The sequence below is a fragment of the Schistocerca serialis genome, chromosome 3 (assembly GCF_023864345.2).
Source record: "Schistocerca serialis cubense isolate TAMUIC-IGC-003099 chromosome 3, iqSchSeri2.2, whole genome shotgun sequence".
Classification (NCBI taxonomy): domain Eukaryota; kingdom Metazoa; phylum Arthropoda; class Insecta; order Orthoptera; family Acrididae; genus Schistocerca; species Schistocerca serialis.
The window spans coordinates 712,914,071-712,929,816 of record NC_064640.1 but is presented as its reverse complement, the minus strand read 5'-3'; the positions used below and the strand labels follow the sequence as shown (position 1 = coordinate 712,929,816).

At 45.2% G+C, this 15,746-nt stretch overlaps 1 pseudogene; it reads left to right on the top strand.

The window, feature by feature from the left end:
* Positions 1-4,108: 4,108 nt before the first annotated feature.
* On the top strand, positions 4,109-4,226 carry LOC126471993 (5S ribosomal RNA; annotated as a pseudogene).
* The last annotated feature ends 11,520 nt before the right edge of the window (positions 4,227-15,746 follow it).

Below are 15,746 nucleotides of genomic sequence, written 5' to 3'. Positions count from 1 at the left end.
GAGGATGCAAATCAAGTTTGCTTTAAAACACGCAGTAACGGTCGTGCCCGTTAGCTACCTTTGAGATTAAAGGAGATGAGTTGATGTTAGTCAAGAATGCGTTTAAAGCGACAAAAACGCATTTAGCAACACCTTACTGATTTTTAACGAGCTCCTGTAATAGGGCTATGAGAAGCTTGATACTGCTTCTGCAATATTTCAGAAAGACTTGGCAAGAATGTAGCCACTGCACATGACTGCTGGTAGCGGTGGTCACGAGAATGTACCCTCACAAGAAGACCGGTCTCCGGAAGGCCACACGACACTACCAAAAGGGAAGACCATTATGTTCGGCGTATAGCTCTGGCGCATCGTACTGCACCTGCAGCAGCAATTTGAGCAGCATTTGGCACCATAGTGACACAACGGACAGTTATGAATCAGTTACTTCAAGGACAGCTCGCAATCAGACGCCCTATATCGTGCATTCCATTGACCCCAAACCACCACTGTTTGCGACTCCAGTGTTGTACAGCGAGAGCTCATTGTATGGCAGGTTGAAGGTCTGTTGTGTTTTCTGATGAAAGCGGGGTCTTCCCCAGTGCCAGTGATGTTGGTTAGAAAGAGGCCAGTTGAGAGTCTGCAACCAACCTGTATGCGTGCTAGTCGCACTGCACCTACACCTGGAGCTCATGTCTGGGATGCGATTTCGCGTGACAGCAGGAGCAGTCAAATGGTTATTCCACGCAGCGTGACTGCTAATTTGTATGTCAATCTGGTGATTCGACCTGTTCAGCTGTCATTCATGAACGCCATTCCAGGGGGTATTTTCCAATAAGATAACGCTCGGTCACATAGCTGTTGTAACCCAATATGCTCTACAGAATGACGACATGTTCCATTCGGCTAATCAATCAACAGATCTGTCTCCAATCGAGTACGTATGGGACATCAGCGGACGACACTCCAGCGTCATCCACAAACAGCATTACCCATCCCTGTCTTGAGCGATCAAGTGCAACAGGTATGGAACTCCTTCGCACAAACTCATATGCGGCACCTTTACAACATAATGCATGCACGTTTGCATGCTTGCAGGGTTTATACCTATTTTTAATATACCAGCATTTCACATTAGCAATAACTTATCTCGCGCTTACATTAACGGTGGACCTAGGGATGTTTAGGAGTGTGGAAATCTCGCGTACAGACGTATGACAGCCGGCCAGGGTGGCCGAGCGGTTCTAGGCGCTACAGTCTGGAACTGCGCGACCGCTCCCGTCGCAAGTTCGAATCCTGCCTCGGGCATGGATGTGTGTGATGTCCTTAGGTTAGTTAGGTTTAATTAGTTCTAAGTTCTAGGGGACTGACGACCTTAGAAGTTAAGTCCCATAGTGCTCAGAGCCATTTTTGAACGTATGACACAAGTGACACCCAGTCCCCTGACCACGAAGGTCGTGAGTTCCGCGGAGCCTCCCATTCTGCTCTCCCACGATGTCTAATAGCTACTGAGGTAGCTGATATGGAGTACCTGGCAGTAGGTGGCAGCACAATGCACCTAATATGAGAAACGTATTTTTTGGGAGTGTCCGGATACTTTTGACCACATAGTGTACGCCTGCCATCTTCTCTCGCCAGTGAACGATTCAGGGACCTATATTTCGATCAAGTACATCATAAAATAGTTCACGAATGAACGGACGGATCTCAGTGTCCAACAGCAAAATATTTCGGCAAGTGGCCCCGTTGCCTTCACAGTCGTGATGTGAGTTCATCGGCGTACCTGATAAGGGCAAAGCAGACGCTTGCGAAAATATTTTGCCCATTAGACACTGAGATCCGACCGTTCATTCGTGAATTACTTCGTCATGAACAACACAGAGAGAAGCTGAAGATTAACAACATTTTGTTTGCCTACACAACCCTGTCGGCGTTCCGTTCATTCACCTCGCCAAAGCCTCTCCCAGATCATCCGACATAAATCTTACTGAGCGCATCTCTGATGCAATGTAGCATCTTGGACACATCTCCAACAAATCTCTGTAAGTCCTAGGTAACGGCTGACTCGTTGCGGATAAAGATTTTGCTCTAGTGTTTCGAGTTTCGTGTTGTCCATGCCACAACACACCGCCCCTGTCAATACGATGTAGAGTTGGAGGTTATGTCTTAAAGATTAAAGACTGTAGTAGATAGCCAGACTGCGGAAGAATTTAAGCTTGTGATTTTAAAGCAGCTGTAGTTCAGAAGCGAAGAAGATGAAGTCAGTAATAATGTACACACTCGGTGACGTTTAGCGGAAAGCGATCATTCAAACGAGAATGAATTCGTTCAGGAACACTCCAAGTGAAACCACTGCTCAAAATATAACAGCTTCCATAAAATTAGTAGGTACCGTGTTAACTAGCATTCTGACCCATTTTCAAGAGAAACTCATCAGACCGAGACGAATCAGTATGGATTGAATGTCACAAGACTTTTAGAAATTATATGTTAGGAAAGGAGGACATTTCTCTTCCAAAGGGAAGGAAATCATTTAGGCGATATGGATTAATTAATTACCAACGCAGTTTCTTTACGATGATAAGAAATGAATCCATAGATTAAAATGGAGGATATCGAGCACAAGAACATGATGGTAAAAAAGGAACGGAAACCAGTAATAATTTAGAAAGAAGTTCAGTCTAGATACGGTAATCCCCAACTACCGCAAATTAATTTGTTAGATTACGAAGCTGTGGAAGAGGACAAATAATACTTAATGTACGCAGATAGTTATAGGAAAAAGGAAATGGTACAGCAATTGTTAGAGATGTTTGTGGAAGGGTTAGAAAGATAAGCTGTTACAGATTCTGGTAGAGGATCCAGTTTCAGTTCATTGTTTGTGTGGTTGAAAGACGAGAGGAAGATTCCAAAATTACCAGTATAATGAATAACAATAATGGCCCCGTCAGAAGCCAAAATTTACCACTCAGGGCTCAGATTTTCTTGTAAATCCATGCAGGTGAAGCTCGTTTACAAGAATATTGAGGCAGCATCGCCTGCGTTTGACATCACTAGGCGGGAAATCCTCTCATTGGTTACATTGTAACGCCAGCAAAATAGCAACCAGAATATGCACAGAAGAGTATGGTCTCACAACTGCTTCGCCACTTACGCACTTCATGGTGTTAGAAATGCATTGCAATCATTGCAAGTAGCGTAACCCATCAGAGGTCATGTTGGTCCTCGAATAACCAGTCAGAGGACAAGAAACGACAGTACAAACACATGACGTGTGAGACCGCTATATCATATTTCTTAACCCAATCAGAGATGATACCACAAATGAATAACATGTTGCTATCATTTCATGTCAGAGAGATGGGACAGAGGGGCATACTGTTACTGGAACAGTAAGAATCTCAGAAGCGATACTACAAACGGATGATAAATGTAGTAAATATTGCAATTCGATGACAGAGTCAGAGACAATTTGAAAAACTCCTCAAATTTGGACGTAGACCTCACTCTACCTGTTTGTGACCCTGACCGATATTGGGCTTACTGTGTGTTTGCGAGGTAAAATATACATTACGTGATAGAGGGAGACGAATATAGTGTCATGGAGCCAATTGTAAATCGTACCTCTTGCTAAGAGCTAAGAGATTGCGTGTTGAAACGTGCTCCAAACGCTCAGCTCCGCTTCCAAATACACAGTAGCGCATGGACGTTGACGTGGACACATCGCGCTCGGGAATGCCGATTAGCGTCTACCCAGTAGTCGCATTTCCGTTCCTATGGAAGGCGAGACAAAGACGCTGCAGTAACAACTGCATCAGCTCGTGACCGTACGCAGAGCAGCATTTAGCTTCTATCCGGAGCCCACCACAAGCGGATATTGTTGCTACGTCTAAGTGCCTGATCACTTGGAAAGACATACTGCCTCACACCCGTCAGTATTAACATTCGATGACAGAGTACTGTAACGCACAGAAATAGTTAGATCACCTACTTGTATCTCCAAACGCAGTAGATTCTCAGTTTAATATCATCGAAGTTAAGATGTTTTAACGTTAGTAAATATGAAGTGTTCAGTTTGGTATATAGTACAGAAACTCAGTCTTATTTTCATGATATCGCTTGCTGAACGGGCAACGGCCTTGCCGCAGTGGATACACCGTTTCCCGTCAGATCACCGAAGTTAAGCGCTGTCGGGCGTGGCCGGCACTTGGATGGGTGACCATCCGGGTCGCCATGCGCTGTTGCCGTTTCTCGGGGTGCATTCAGCCTCGTGATGCCAATTGGGGAGTTAATAGACCGAATAGTAGCGGCTCCGGTCACAGAAAACCGTCGTAACGACCGGGAGAGCAGTGTGCTGACCACACTCCCCTCCTATCCGCGTCCTCAGTTGAGGATGACATGGCCGTCGGGTAGTCCCGATGGGTCACTTGTGGCCTGAAGACGGAGTGTGCTCTTGCTGAACAATCACACGTAACTATGGACATTTCGCACCGATTTGAAGAGTAAATGTTTCAATAGCCAATCTGTAACAAGCGAATAAAATGGAAGTTTTGTATATGTATACTAATTGCTTTCATCATTGTTTTATTCTGGCAATAAAGGAATATCAAGGAGTAATTTGATGTAGTTATATAAACTTCATTAGAAACAAAAAGTTCACACCCTGAATTATCACAGAAGTCTGCATAATAGAATTCATCCAGGGATAACTGTAACGGGTATATTAGTACTATGGTTCTTATTGAAGTGAAGAAACACGCATGGCTATTGTCCAGAAAAGATATTTATCACATCAGGGAGTCTGTTAATTCAGAGGTGCAATAATGTAGATCCGCTATTACCTGAGCATTCATAAATAGTCTGCACGGATGTGCCGCCGGATGATGTCCGACATCATGAGGTAGTTGAAAATTGCTGGTGGCTAGGTACGACTGACGGTGTCCGCACGTCGACGCCCCTGTATATAGAACACGCGCATGAAGAACGCGCGTGCGCAGAAATCACGCATGCGCAATGATTTGCACATAGATGGCGTCATACTCAAACGCCCTCTGCCGAAAATCGCAGAGCGGCCCACCTGCTCGTGCGCTGTACGCTGTTTACTAACAGTGCGGCCATATGTTACTCACTAAAAAACCGAACCAGATCTATGTTATGATGCGTCTGTTATCGAAAAACTTTGATTTTCTCGTCATGATTTAATAGCAGCCAATGCAGGGTTCCGGGCTGTGCTCAGTTGAAATCCCACATCCCTGTTGATGGTATTATCAGCTGTACGGATATGTATTGCTTCCTTAATGACGCAATCCCAGAAAGATACCGGGGACAAAACTTCCGTCTTTTCATAAATCATGCGATGTCCTGTATTCAGTGTTCTGCAATTGCAGACTTCTCCGGTTGGTGTAGGCGTGTATGACGCTGATATTCATCGCAGCGTTCTTGTACTGTGCGACATGTCTGACCTATGTATGCCGCCCCACATTGACAAGGAATCTTATACACACCACGTTTCCTCAGGCCAAGATCATCCTTTACCGAACCCAATAGGTTCCTCAGTTTTGCAGTTGTTCGAAAAACTTACATAATGTCATATCTTCCGATGACTCTTCCGATTCTTGACGACATGGCACCAAAATACGGCAAGAATGCCGAATTGGTGGGTGTCTTCGTATCTTCATTCTGCTCCATATCTTGAACTCGCTTGGGCCTGATGCAGTACGTATTTGCCTCTCAGAATAACCGTTTCTTCGGAACACATTTCAAATGTTGTATCTCATTCGACAGGCTTTTACGATCAGATACCACATGCGCTCTGTGAAGTAACGTACGTAACGCATTGTGGAGGGTGATGGCAACTTGTGGACTGCAAATATAGATCTGTATGCGTTGGCTTGCGTTAGACGCACTGTCCCAAGGTCCCATTTGCTTTCCTTCGTATCAAAACATCAAGAAAAGATAAAGTACCATCTTTTTCCATTTCCATTGTGAAGTTTTTATTCGGATGGAGCAAATTTAAATGCTGAAGAAACGTAGGTAGCGTATCAAGTCTATGCGGCCACACCACAAATGTATCATCCACCTACCGCAAAAAACAAGAGGGTTAGTGAGTGGTTGACTGCAGTGTTTTTCTTCAAAGTCCTCCATAAAATAATTGGCCACCACGGGAAACAGAGGGCTTCTCATGGTGACACCATCCACTAGTTCAAAATATTGATCAAGAAATAAGAAGTATGTTTAAGTAAGCACATCTTTAAATAATACTACTATTTCCTCCTCAAACTTGTTGCAAATGAGCTTTAAAGAGTCCTGCAGGGGCACCTTTGTAAATGAAGACAAAACATCAAAACTTACTAAGGAATCCGACATTGCAACCTAAGAGTTTTCAGGCGACCTATGAAATCTTCAGAGTTTCGCATATAATGGTCGCAGTTGCTGGGGGAGGTCCCAATAGTTATGTCAGATACTCGTATTTAGTAGGTACTCCTGTCTTCCCAGAATGAGATTTTCACTCTGCAGCGGAGTGTGCGCTGATATGAAACTTCCTGGCAGATTAAAACTGTGTGCCGGACCGAGAGTCGAACTCGGGATCTTTGCCTTTCGCAGGCAAGTGCTATACCACTGAGCTACCCAAGAAAGACTCACGTCCCGTCCTCACAGCTTCACTTCTGCCAGTACCTCGTCTCCTACCTTCCAAACTTTACAGAAGCTCTATTGCGAACCTTGCAGAACTAGCACTCCTGAAAGAAAGGATATTGCGGAGACATGGCTTAGCCACGGCCTAGGAGATGTTTCCAGAATGAGATTTTCACCTTGCAGCGGAGTGTGCGCTGATATTAAACTTTCTGGCAGATTAAAACTGTCTGCCAGACCGAGACTCAAACTCGGAACCTTTGTCTTTCGCCACTTGAGCACTTGCCCGCGGAAGGCAAAGGTCCCGAGTTCGGGTCTCGGTCAGGCACACAGTTTTACTCCTAAGTTACTTACAATGGGTTGGAGAGGCACCCCATTTTTATGAATCTTGGGTAGGCCATAGAGTCTATGAGGAACTGCAGCCTGTTGATGCAAACCCTTGGTGTCTTGCGCTGGAATCGAGCTCTTCCTGATGAGTTCCAAAGTCTTTCTCTGGGTGCTACCCGTCGGGTTACCTTTCAGTTTACTGTATGCAGGATCGTCGAGCCGTTTGTATATCTTGCTATTATATTCTGTGCGTGAGAGAAGCACAGTAGCATTTAGTTTGTCAACAGGTAAGTTGACGATGTCTTGGTCTCCTCTCAATTCTCGTAGAGCATTTCTCTCAGCTGAGATGATGTTAATGTTGGACTTCTTAGGTGGGGCTAGAGTCAAGATGCGGCATGTGTCACGCCTAATCTCTTAAACAGTATTCTTAGGAAGTTTCGAAACAGCCTCTTCTATTTAATCACATCTCGGATGGGAATGGTCCCCGGTGTAGGTGAAAAATTCAAATCCTACTCTAGGACCAAAACTGCAGCGTCGTCCAAAGTTTTCTCCGTGAGATTAAACACGGTACGTCTTTTTGGCATATCTTCTTGCGTTTGGGCTTTGGATTGATCGTATTTTGTCATTTGAGGAACCTTAGTTTCTCGTTCAGTCCATCAACCAGCGCCCCAGTGGCGCTATCTATCCAGTTCCAGGATACCGCTGAAAGGTTCGCTGAAATCTTCAGACGGAGTGAAAGTAATTGTTTGGACACCACGCACGATTCCTGGGCGGCTGTTGTGGCCGAGCGGTTCTAGGCGCTTCAGTCCGGAACCGCACTGCTGCTACCGTCGCAGGTTCGAATCCTGCCTCGGGCATGGATGTGTGTGATGTCCTTAGGTTAGTTAGGTTTAAGTAGTTCTGAGTCTAGCGGACTGATGACCTCAGATGTTAAATCCCATAGTGTTTAGAGCCATTTGAACCATTTGAACGATTCCTCGCGCATAGCGCACTCCTTCTCTCACAAGTGCCGCATTCGTCCGTCGTTTAATTCGAATGGCAGACGCAGAGTTTATATAACGTTTAAATTTAGCAAACGTAAGAATGGTTTGCTTGTCGCGACATCTCAGCAAAAGTGCAAGGGTGCTTAACAATCTATCTCTCTTGAGAAGTAACTTGCCAAACTCACGAATGATCTTCGCCATCTCCTGTGACTCTTCAAGCTTTCCCTCCGGATATGTTGTAAATAGTCTTCTAGTCTTCCCCGGTTTGCCGCCGAATGACATTGCGCAAATTTCAGAGTATTTCCTAGGAGCAACTGTCCGACATCTTCAGGTGGTTGAACCTTGCTGGTGGCTAGATACGACTGACGGTATTCGCACGTCGACGTCCCTGCATATAGAACACCCACGCGAAGAATGCGCAGGTGCGGAAATCACCCATGCTTAATTATTTGCTAGTAGATGGCGCCATACTGAAACCAGCAATATACCATCAGTCGTACCTAGCCACCAGCAAGGTTTAACCACCTGAAGATATCGAACAGTTGCTGGCCGGAGTGGCCGAGCGGTTCTAGGCACTACAGTCTCGAACCGCGCGACCGCTACGGTCGCTGTCTCGAATCCTGCCTCGGACGTGGATATGCGTGTTGTCCTTAAGTTAGTTAGGTTTAAGTAGTTCTAAGTTCTAGGGGACTGATGACCTCAGAAGTTAAGTCCCATAGTGCCCAGAGACATTTGAACCATATCGGACAGTTGCTCCTCAAGGAAATACTATGGATTTTGCACAGCGTCATCCGGCGTCAAACCCGTGAAGACTATTTACAACATATCCTCCGGGAAAGCTTGAAGAGCTATACCTGAGCTTTCGATCACCCGACGCTACAATGCACAGTCTTTGGCTTGCCCAAGGCAATTTGGAATTTAGCAACTCCAATACATTATCCGAGGCTTCCAAGAGATACAACAAATACATGAGCTCGGGTCACTGTGTCATTGGCATTCAAAGGTTCATTATCATTGTCATTCCAGTTGAGTTGTACAGTATAGACCCCTCGCCTCATCGTTACGTAGTACTGCACAGGCATACTGTCCGTTAACCTGCATACGTGCAAGTAGACGAAGTGTTACCAACACACAGTCTACAATCGCGAAGCAAAATTATCCGAGCATTGTGAGATTGTTTTAGGTAATGTGGTAGACTATATTGCTGCTGATTTCTTTATCTCTTATGTTTATCTGCTGTGTTCCATAAGGTAATAAAGAAACACTATTTAGTTTTCACTGTACCAGTACATACGATTTATAACTTATCATGATCAAGTTACTAAAGAAAATCTTTTTTAGTAAAGCAAAGTATCCCAGATCATCATGAATTACCAGGATAACATGCAGTTTCGGCTTCAGAACGGTCTGTGTCTACGTTCAGTCGACATTCATACTGAAGTAGAGGTACAGGATTACCACAAAAGTATACATATGGATTAGTAGGGGTAGATATATAACAAAATCCAGTTAACAAATCATTCAGTGCCACATCTAATTCAGTGCAGTTTACAGAAGCAGAAAAATCAGGCACTAACAAGTGTGCATGTGAGCAAGTTTTACACCTTTAGATCTACAGAGTACAGAATCAAGGTAGCGAAAACATTTATGTGGGAGATGGTGTCTTAGGATTTCTTAGCTGATTTTTGATCTGTCTATTAGTGGCTCTATCACAGAAGTTATAAAAATCTTGTATTCAGTGTGATTAGAGTCTAAAACCAACTCTCTCTTCTGCTTGAAGCACTTTACCACTAACCTAGATCAAAACTGCATCAAACAGCGCTCCCTTGCACCAGTGGTGGCTAAGGCGGAGCATTCGCAACGTAAATGGCGAAGTAAGCTGCAGTTTCTGTTGGAACAAACTTGCTAAACTCAAAACCATAAATTTCTTACCTCTGTATCATCCCTTAGGTGAGAATAATTTAGAATATTCAATCCAAACGACACGTAAATATCGAGTGAATTTGATTATGATGAGGTCCCATACTCCGAGGAGCGTCGGGGACGATGCGGGAGACCCGCACCGCCTACTAGGCAAGGTCCTAGTGAATTTACCAGGAAGTAAATCGGCGATCTCATAGTTGTCAAACGTATTCTGGAATGGTCCCAATTCTCTATTAGACTGTGACAGGCAGAATACATTTGCTCAGCCGACGTCAGTCTTGAGCTGGCTGGCCCAGGGAACATCGCCCTTTGCAGATGCATAGTCGCCGGCTGCATTAGCTACAAGCAGATATACCTAGTATTCGTTAATGACTTTTACTCACATTTCTGTAGCTACGATTTGTGTCTAAATGGTGGTTATGAACAATATCCAGGTGCATCACAGTAACTCGAATATCATACATAAAGAGCAGGGAAAATTATTTGGGCGTTTCTCCTCCTCAATAGCTGTGAAGATATTTTTGGTTTCTTTACCTTAAGCGAAAAGCAAACAAAAAAGGTCATCTACTGGAAGCATTCGCTTTTTTAGCATCACCAAACATTATTAAAACTATGAGTAAGTAACTTTCATTTTAATATTAAATACTTGAAAACATTAATCCCTATTAATTCTTGCATTGGGACAACATCATCTGTGAGAAGACTTTTGGCCCATTGTTCGTCCGTCCAGGTGCCATGTTGACGACTCCACTCTACACGTTCCCTTCCGTGAAGACGTCTCAGAGGTACACATACAACAGGTCTCCGACAGTGAAGTACACTCTGCCAAATCATTCCGTACAATGTTTGCTTCGGCACAAGACGTCCAGTGGATGCTGAGAGGTCAGATACCAGTTGCCGTGCAGTACTAAGGCAGTACCGCCTGCCCTTACAGCCAGATAACGGTCCTCTCTTTCTGATGCCACACATAGTCAGCCGCCCCCTGGTTTTCGAGATACAGTTTTGGTGTCTAGAAACTGTCACCACATCCAAGAAACAACAGAACGATTTAAATTAAGCCATCAGGCCACATCAGTTTGCAACTGTCCTGCTTCCGTTCTTCCTATGGTCCTCCACCGCAGAGAGTCTGGTAGGCATCTTCTCTGTGCCATATTGCACCGCCTGTGACTGTGTAGGACAGCGACTGTGGATGTCAGACTACCTGGCAAACACTACCCCGTTTGGTAGGTGCACTGACGTCATCATTGGCTTGGGTGTCCGTTGACCGGAATGCCATCTTTCGGTGCAGAATGTGAACGTGCGGACATTTTATGACAATCTGTATGATTATATCTTCAATTAGACACAGGTCGGGGAAATAACGGTTTGATGCTTTAATTTTGGACACCAGTGTAGTTGCAAGTTACGAAAGCGAATCGTGAAAGTAAGTTTTTCAATGTCCGAAAAATAGAACTCAGAAGACGCGTAGGTAATTAAACAGGAGAATCATTGCAGTGCAAGTCCGATCCCAGCTTCTGAAATCAGGAAAGGAGAAGTTGGCGTGATGAGAAGTTGAAACAAGAAATAAAAAGTAATGTGGCGAATATTTCATATTCAAGGAAAACTTTCATTCATTCTGTAACAAGCAAAGAGACGAAAAGTATCGCCTAATAGTAACGATTACAATATAACTGCAGGAGATGCTTTGTCCATAACAGCTAAAAGCTCCTGATAAATGAGCTTTTCAGATTTTAGACAGAGAGCAACCAGAGTAACAAGACACCTTAATTGAGAGTGGGACGGAATTTCTATACAGTAACTCAAAGCTAGGGCATTTTGTTCCTAGATTATTCCTCGGTTGTTTCACATTAGCGACCCCTCTAGTGTATCACAACATTCACATTTGAATTATCGAGATCTGAGTGTTAAAACAGTCAGCTGTTCTAAATATTATGGCACTTTTAGCCGATCTGACTCGGTGGAGAATGCTAACTGTAATTTTATTTCTTTTTGGAGACTACTGGAAGGGCTTATAAACGCTTTCAAGATAGTCTCTGAGCTCATCAACTTCCCTCCTGATACAATTGCTCATTGACTCTGGCTTAACTAAAAAGTTGAAGATCACATAAATGGAGTAAAATCAGTAGGACAAATAGGCATGGAGACTAGATCACCATATCTTTGCATCACTGCGGAATAACTTAAAAAAGTTAAGCATTGCTAAGGTAACAAATTTAGATGAAATGAGGTCCATGAAATAAATTAAACATTTCGAGGTGAATCCTAAATCATTCCTTCCGTAAGTATTTCCGTTTCGAAATCGACCCTATACAACTAACAAACGCCAAATATGTGTAACTGAGGACCTCTTAGTCATTGTAAACACTTTGGTAGCTCTAGGCGGCATTGGGGAAATGTCCGCCAACCGATACTGTCGTTACGCGAAGCGTTCCCCAATTAGCATCCTCCGTTTCGTCAAAAAAGTCAGCAGTGATATGGTTTCAGGAAAAGGGTCGAACAGAGAGAATAAAAGAATCCAGAAATCAAATGAAATGAAACATGTCAGATTCCACGAAATCAATGTGGTACACATTTTGGGCCATGGTGATTGGCGGAGCTATGTTTCTGCTGTGGATATACACCAAGAACTTCGTGTTCCATGCGTGGGCGTGTAGCTACATCAGCAATTTCCTTTAACCGTGTCTTACAAGAAGGATGAGCAGCAGGTCGCTCTCTGACATACACTCCTGGAAATGGAAAAAAGAACACATTGACACCGGTGTGTCAGACCCACCATACTTGCTCCGGACACTGCGAGAGGGCTGTACAAGCAATGATCACACGCACGGCACAGCGGATACATCAGGAACCGCGGTGTTGGCCGTCGAATGGCGCTAGCTGCGCAGCATTTGTGCACCGCCGCCGTCAGTGTCAGCCAGTTTGCCGTGGCATACGGAGCTCCATCGCAGTCTTTAACACTGGTAGCATGCCGCGACAGCGTGGACGTGAACCGTATGTGCAGTTGACGGACTTTGAGCGAGGGCGTATAGTGGGCATGCGGGCGGCCGGGTGGACGTACCGCCGAATTGCTCAACACGTGGGGCGTGAGGTCTCCACAGTACATCGATGTTGTCGCCAGTGGTCGGCGGAAGGTGCACGTGCCCGTCGACCTGGGACCGGACCGCAGCGACGCACGGATGCACGCCAAGACCGTAGGATCCTACGCAGTGCCGTAGGGGACCGCACCGCCACTTCCCAGCAAATTAGGGACACTGTTGCTCCTGGGGTATCGGCGAGGACCATTCGCAACCGTCTCCATGAAGCTGGGCTACGGTCCCGCACACCGTTAGGCCGTCTTCCGCTCACGCCCCAACATCGTGCAGCCCGCCTCCAGTGGTGTCGCGACAGGCGTGAATGGAGGGACGAATGGAGACGTGTCGTCTTCAGCGATGAGAGTCGCTTCTGCCTTGGTGCCAATGATGGTCATATGCGTGTTTGGCGCCGTGCAGGTGAGCGCCACAATCAGGACTGCATACGACCGAGGCACACAGGGCCAACACCCGGCATCATGGTGTGGGGAGCGATCTCCTACACTGGCCGTACACCACTGGTGATCGTCGAGGGGACACTGAATAGTGCACGGTACATCCAAACCGTCATCGAACCCATCGTTCTACCATTCCTAGACCGGCAAGGGAACTTGCTGTTCCAACAGGACAATGCACGTCCGCATGTATCCCGTGCCACCCAACGTGCTCTAGAAGGTGTAAGTCAACTACCCTGGCCAGCAAGATCTCCGGATCTGTCCCCCATCGAGCATGTTTGGGACTGGATGAAGCGTCGTCTCACGCGGTCTGCACGTCCAGCACGAACGCTGGTCCAACTGAGGCGCCAGGTGGAAATGGCATGGCAATCCGTTCCACAGGACTACATCCAGCATCTCTACGATCGTCTCCATGGGAGAATAGCAGCCTGCATTGCTGCGAAAGGTGGATATACACTGTACTAGTGCCGACATTGTGCATGCTCTGTTGCCTGTGTCTATGTGCCTGTGGATCTGTCAGTGTGATCATGTGATGTATCTGACCCCAGGAATGTGTCAATAAAGTTTCCCCTTCCTGGGACAATGAATTCACGGTGTTCTTATTTCAATTTCCAGGAATGTAGTTGAAACTTTGCTTGATTAAAGAAGGGTGACAAAAAGGGACGCTTATTTTGTCTTAGGCGCCAACACTAAATAGTTTCTGAGAAACTGACAGTCAAGGTTTTACAACACTGCAGTGCCTGTGTCGTCTACAAATATAATGCAAAGTTCCTTCGCACACGCATGCCTGTTGAAGGAACAGGCAGTGCGGCGACTATCATTGTTATGAAATCCATGAAATTCATTAAAAGTTGAGATTATGGACAACCATCAGCTTTGAATTTAATGATGACAATGAAAATTTGTGCCGGTTCAGGACTCGAATCCATATGTCGTCACCCATGTGTCTATAAACTGCACTCGTACATCCATTATGCATATTCCCCCACAAGGGAGACAATTTTATACGATACTGCAGTGCCTGTGTCCGAATGAACTTTGCATTATAGTTGTGAACAACATAGGCACTGCAATATCGTATTTACCTGCCGACACCGACCAAGTGACTTCCAAGTAAAATGTTTCCCCTGTAAAGGCTGATAGTACCTTGTGAGGGCCCCTGCCAGGGTTATAGTGAAGATGGTCAATGGGTTTAAGCCGCAAGACGACAATCATGTCCCAACGGTGGATAAAGCGGATGAACTATCTTCATTTAGCAGCGTCTGTTCTTCAGAGAAGTGGCTGCGAAGGGCATCTAACTCCAGAGGAGCAGCCTATTATCAAGCTCCGGGGCTTACAACCTCGGTACTATTACCGGGAAGGATTTGTCCGAACCTTCCCTAGTTTGAACAACCAAGCATCATGGAATGTCGTCACAAAAAGGACACTACCCCAGGTAGTACCCCTTGGAGGGAATCTACCACTCTTAGGAGTGCAATGAGGCCTATGGATTCTGAGGAGCCTGAACCTAGATGCTTTGAAGACACAGCTACGGATAAAAAATTCAAGACAAAACAGAATTACTATTTTGGGACTTTGAACGTCAATCCTCTATTGAAAGCCGGAAACGAAGAGTTGACGATGATGATGGACGAACATGACATAACCATCTTGGCCATTCAAGAAACCAGATACCTAGATGAAGACACAATGGACATTGAGGGTTACAGGATCTATAAAGGCGAAAGGGCAGTCAAAATAAGTAAGAACATGCTTGTACTTGGCACAGCTTTTGTTGTTCGTAGCCGGCCAATGTGGCCGAGCGGTTCTAGGCGCTTCAATCTGGAACCGCGCGACCGTTACGGTCGCAGGTTCGAATCCTGCCTCAGGCATGGATGTGCGTGGTGTCCTTAGGTTAGTTAGGTTTAAGTAGTTCTAAGTTCTATGGGACTGATGACCTCAGATGTTAAGTCCCATAGTGCTCAAAGCCATTTGAACCATTTTTGTTGTTGTTCGTAATAAGATTGTCAGTTCAATCATGGAGTTCTTCAGCCCTTCTGAGAGACTTTCTATCCTAGCTCTCAGCTGTGGTAACAAAGATTACACATTGATCAATGCGCTTGCACCAGTCGATGAAGACAACAGACGTAATCCCGAGAAAGTTGAACAGTTCTGGGACCTTCTTGAAGAACAGTTAAAGAAAATACCATCTAAGAACATAAATATCCTACTAGGTGACTTTAACTTTCAGCTGGGAATAGAACCGCAATTCAGATCAACAATTGGAAAGTATCCTGCTCACAAGATGGCTAACAGAAATGGTATAAGACTCGTCAATCTGTGTCGATCCTTCAGTCTTCAGATGATGTCAGCATTTTACAAACACAAGCCAAGTAAACAGA